The sequence below is a fragment of the Gossypium hirsutum genome, chromosome D10 (genome assembly GCF_007990345.1).
Source record: "Gossypium hirsutum isolate 1008001.06 chromosome D10, Gossypium_hirsutum_v2.1, whole genome shotgun sequence".
NCBI lineage: Eukaryota > Viridiplantae > Streptophyta > Magnoliopsida > Malvales > Malvaceae > Gossypium > Gossypium hirsutum.
Window position 1 is genome coordinate 27379061 of NC_053446.1, and position 5834 is coordinate 27384894.

At 34.9% G+C, this 5834-nt stretch overlaps 1 non-coding gene across 1 annotated transcript; it reads right to left on the reverse strand.

Moving 5' to 3' along the window:
* Positions 1 to 869: 869 nt before the first annotated feature.
* LOC121222775 (small nucleolar RNA R71) lies at positions 870 to 976 on the reverse strand. The gene has a single exon (XR_005920146.1). It is a non-coding gene; the product is annotated as a small nucleolar RNA R71 (small nucleolar RNA).
* Positions 977 to 5834: the final 4858 nt, after the last annotated feature.

The following is a 5834-nucleotide window of genomic DNA, read 5'->3' on the forward strand; positions in this document are numbered from 1 at the left end:
TTATTTTTCTAGATTAATTTAACTCATTTATAGCCGAATTAATTAGTCTTTAGACTTGTCCATTCGGCTATCATATGTAGACTATAAATAGTTTACTTATCTTTGTTAAAAGGTTAGACATCTTGAATATTAAAACCTAATAGAACTTTGTTCTTGTGAGGTTTTCTTCCTCTCTTATTTCGTTTGAGTCTCGAAGCGACTTATCTAGCTTGCTAGTGGCGTCAACCCGAACTTATTGAACTTATCACCAATCAGGTGTGGCGTTCATCCATATTTTTAGACCTTTGGTTCCTACCTCTTTATAGCTAACGGGTCAAGGTCTATCTTCTATTTTTCATATTTCCACCTTAAGTGATATAAGTCCCGGGGCAATTCTCTCTATAGTATTGAATCGTTCTTGAAACTTAAGATCACTTTTTCCATCTCCACCCTACCTATTAAATATTAACTTTATTTTTCTTATTAAAATCGAACCTTCAAAATATCCAAATTTAGCTTATCATTTGAACCCTTTTAAAAGTCTTCCACTTAAACTTAAATAATCTTCATCTTAAAACAATTCCGAATGAACTTCTCGTCAACGATCGAGTATCTTAAGTGAACTTGACTCAATCAACTGAGCCAGATCACATCAATTCAGATTGTACAACAATTTGTTCAGTTCGATGGTTTCAAAGACAAAGATCCAAATGCTCATTTGGTTAATTTTCTAGAAGTCTATGATACTTTCAGGATAAATGGCATTTCTGGCAAAGCCATTCGCCTACGGTTATTCCCTTTCTCATTGAGGAAAAAAGCTAAACAGTGGTTGAATTCTTTACCACGAGGTTCTATCTCTACTGATGTACTTCCCACCGACTAAGACGGCCAATTTGAGGAATGATATCTCTTCCTTTGTTCAAATCAACTTAGAAACCCTATATGATGCATGAGAGAGGTATAAGGACTTATTGAGACGGTACCCTCACCATGGGTTACCTTTATGGCTACAGGTTCAAACCTTCTACAACGGTTTGAATCCCTCAATTAGGCAATTAAACGATGTAGCAGCTGGTGGTATTCTGAACAATAAAACACCTAAAGCGATGTATAAGTTTATATAGGAGATGACACTGAATAATTATCAGTGGCCAGTCATGAGTACAAAGCCGATGAAAGCATCCAGTGTTTTTAACTTAGATGTGGTCACCATGTAACACCCTAAAACCCGGCCTAGAATTTTAGACCTAATCTTGGAGGTTACATTGATTACCGAAATGATATTAAGTAAAACTTGAGTTTAACCAGCTAGAAAACATACAGTATTTAAGCTACGTAAACTCTCTGTTGTAAAATTCTAATATTACAAAAATTTTAGTCCAAAAGTTCGCTTACATTCATAAACCCAAAATTCATACCACAGCATTCAAAATAAAAATTACAGTTCAAACCATTTATTTATAAATGCGGAATTTATGAAAATACTTCTAAAGTTGATTGTAACACCCCTTACCCGAGACCGTTGCCGGAGTTGAGCATGAGGCATTACTTGACTTAACTTAAAAGTTCGGGGCATAAAAATTTACTTTTAAAAGTTATTTCACTGTTCATAATAAGGTTGTCCACCTTCACAGTAGTCACTAAATCAATTATAACTTGAGCTACAAAACTCAAAATTTAGATCCATAAATTTTCCTTGAAACTAAACTCATATATATTTTTACCATAAATTTTTTAGAATTTTTGGTTCAGCCAATTAGTATAGTTTATTAGTTAAAGTCTCCCCTATTTCACTGATCGACTGTCCTGACCTCTCATCACTAAAATTCAATTATCTCATTGTACAGACTTCATATGGTGTTCTCACTTGTTTCTACAGAAAATAGACTCAATAAGAAATCTATACATATAAATTAAAACTCATAAATATTTTTTCACAATTTTTAATGATTTTCCAAAGTTAGAATAGAGGATTCCAAAAACCACTTTAACCTTGTCTAACTAAAATGCAAATATCTCAGAATACATAATTCTTTTGTCTACACCGTTATTTTTCTATGAAAATAGACTCAATAAGATTTAATTCTATATCTCATCCACCCTCTAATTCATTTTCTACTATCCTTGACGATTTTTCAAAATCATGTCACTACTACTGTCTCAAAACTGATTCACTACAAATTTTTACTTTTTCATGATTTCTATGCATAATTCATCACCTAGACACTTATAACAACAAACACCTTCATACTTAGCCATTTTAATAACTATTCATCACCAAATATTTACATATCATCTTTTGGTCATATCTTAAGAATATACAATCGAAATGACCAAGTCCCTATACATGCCATAGCTCAAAACATTTATCGTCTTAAAATACCGAGTTGTGGTGGTTGATAGTGTGAACGCTCTCCGACGTCTTCAAGATCCCGACTATGCTTGATAATACTATATGAAAGAAAAAGAAATAAAAGAAGTAAGCAAAAAGCTTAGTAAGCTTACAAGTAAATAAATAACAACATTTATCATAAACAATTATGTTCATAAATTTTTATTAAGCATTAAGATCTTTACTTTCTTCTTTACTTACTCTCTTACTCATTTACTTACTTGCTTGCTTAACTTACTCCTTCGTTGCTGAAATTTATTTTCTCAACTGATAACTGAGATACTCTTAATCTTGTTAAGTCACCTGAACTTGTCTATTAGGCTTTTACCTAAACTTTCATGTAACATCGTCTATTTATTAGCCCATTGAATCACTTAGAATACTAAGGATACTCGAGTCTCTTGTCTGAATATAACATGCCAAAGCTATGTCCCAAACATAGTATTACATGGGATGTTTCTTGTACTGCCAATGTCATATCCCAGATATGGTCTTTCATGGGAGTTCTCATATAGGTGCACGTGCCATGTCTCAGACATGGTCTCACGAGGGACCTCTCATCTCGGTGCCAACGCCATGTCCCAGACATGGTCTTACATGGGACCTCTCATAATCTCAATGATGCCAATGTCATATCCCAAACATGGTCTTACATGGGATCTCTTTACTCAAATGTCATGACATTTGTATCCAATACATTCCTCATGTTTCAACAGGGTCTTTTAACACTGATTCTCTATCATCTCATACTTGAGTTAACATTAGATATTTTCATTAAATAAATACATAATTGCTGAAAAATAACAGCATTATAATAATTATCAAAATATTTCATTTATTTACTATAAACTTACCTCGATACAAAATATGATCAAATCTAGCACTTTAGTCCTTAACCTTTTTCTTTCCCTGGTCTAACTCTGGATTTTGTTCTTCTTGATCTATAATAGAAAATTTAGCTTATTTAATACTCACATTCATCAAAATAGTCCTTAACTCGAACTTTGACAAAATTATATTTTTGCCCCTAAACTTTTGCATATTTACACTTTTGTCCCAAAACTCAGAAATTAAACTTCATCCTTTATTCTTATGTTTTATGACATGCTGAACATTGTTTCCTTCTATGGCAACATCAAATTCCCACTCTAACACTTACTTATGAACATTAGGTTTTTTACCAATTATGTCGTTTTACTCATTTTCACTTAAAATCGCTTAGCAAAAGTTGTTTAACATAATTTCAAGCTTCATATTCTACCATAAAACATCAAAATAAACACATTTCACCTATGGATATTTTCCAAATATGAAACCCAGGTTAAATTATTGCTAGAATAAGCTAAATCAAGTTATCAGGACTCTAAAAACGTAAAGAACATTAAAAACGGGGCTAGAACAGACTTACAATCGAGCTTGGAAGCTTGAAAAACCCTAGCCATGGTTTCCCCTTGTGAAATTCGGCCGTGGGGTTGAAGATGGAAAAAAATTGGCTTTGAATTTTGTTTTTAATTCATTTTAATAACTAAATGACCAAAATTCCCTTAATGAAAAACTTTGGAAACATGCCTAACCATGTCTATTTTTGTCTACCAATTTAACCAATGGTCTAATTACCATATAAGGACCTCCAATTTAAAATTTCATAACAATTGGACAGCTCTAACATGTAGAACTCGACTTTTACACTTTTTACAATTTAGTCCTTTTGGCTAAATTGAGTGCCCAAACGTCGAAATTTTCGAACGAAATTTTCACGAGATCATTTTGTGAAATCGTAGACCATAAAAATATAATAAAATAATTTTTTTCCTCATCAAATTTGTGGTCCCGAAACCAGTGTTCCGACTAGGCCCAAAATCAGGATGTTACATTGATTCTTAACGCGACTGTTTGAGACCTCCGCACACTGAGTCCAGCTACAGAAACAGAAAATAAGAGTACGTGAAAAGGGAAACTAAAAGGGGTGAGCTACACGAGCTCGGTGTGAGATCGAATCGACAGGAAATTAAAAATTAAATGTCACAATAAAATAAAAATTATATATAACAATGCCAATCCGATCTCCAAATAATCATCACAACCAAAACAGAATAATCATCACAACCAAAACACACACATCAGTATTGTACACATCGACCTATATACCATTAATCTTGCAATCAGATAGACAAACAAAATGGGGAACAAAAGTATCAACATGAAACCCACCCATCTAGCCAAACACCTCTTCATCCCTCATTTACACCACAAATAAGCTATAAGAAGCTCAACAAACCTTGCACACCACATAGGACCTTGAAAGGCCCATCCAACCCTGCACTCCACGCATGTGGAACAAAGCCACGTAAATATCAGTATGTAGCTGAGCTGCCAGAAGTATAGTACTGTACAGTAAACCGCTATACAAACGTTTTGCAGTTGAAACTGCCAAATTAGATCAGACTTCCTTCTCTTCATATCCCAAATCCGAAATCATAATGCAAATGTAGGAATGCACACCAAACACTATCAACTACACAGACACAGAAGCTTGTAATTAGTCAATCAATTACAGAATCGATGCACATAGTTTCCAGACAGTCACACACATCACTTAACCACTGAAGCAGATACTCATTTATTAGGCATTATCAAATTAACGAGTCACTTAACTAATGCAACGATTGCATTTAACAGATATGTCCGAGTCAAAATAGAGTCCCGACTACCCTTACTAAGACCTAGCCAAGGGTCGGAACACACAGAACCACAAACAGGTCATAAATCAACACAGTACAAAAATTTGGCAAGGTAGGACCACATAGTTGTATGCCCCAGCCGTGTGGGGGTATACGCGCCCTTGTAAAGGCCACACACACCCATGTAGAGCCTACACATGCCCGTGTGAGCAGCCCATGCAACTCACTGTCCAAAAGTGCTAAAAATTAATAGCAAAGGAGACACTGTCGTATAGAGAGGCCATGTGAGGACACATGCCCGTGTGGCCCGGCTGTGTGGTACCAAAAATCATCGAATACCCTAAATTCTCAATTGCACACACTCGTGTACCCAAGGGACATGGTCGTGTGAAAATCGAATAATTTCCCCAAATCAGCCACAAGGCCGTGCAACACCCAAATTAGCCTAGAAACCCTAATTTCCAATTACACACGGTAATGTGAACAACCCGTATGGGGGCACACACCCGTGTGGCCACGAAACCACATCAAAATAAGCTAAAAATTATTGTTTTAGCATCAAAATGGCCCCCAACACTTGTTAACTCAAAACTAAACTGAAATTTACAGAATATCATGCAATCCAATACCCAAAATCAACAATTTCAGAACACACACAGTTGAAACTATCAATTAATACAAAATTGATTTAACAAATTGAAAATAGAGGAAAAGAGGTTCGGAACCCACACCTTAATTCGCGATAGTAACCACCAGAATCATTCGATTTGCTCCTCCAAACC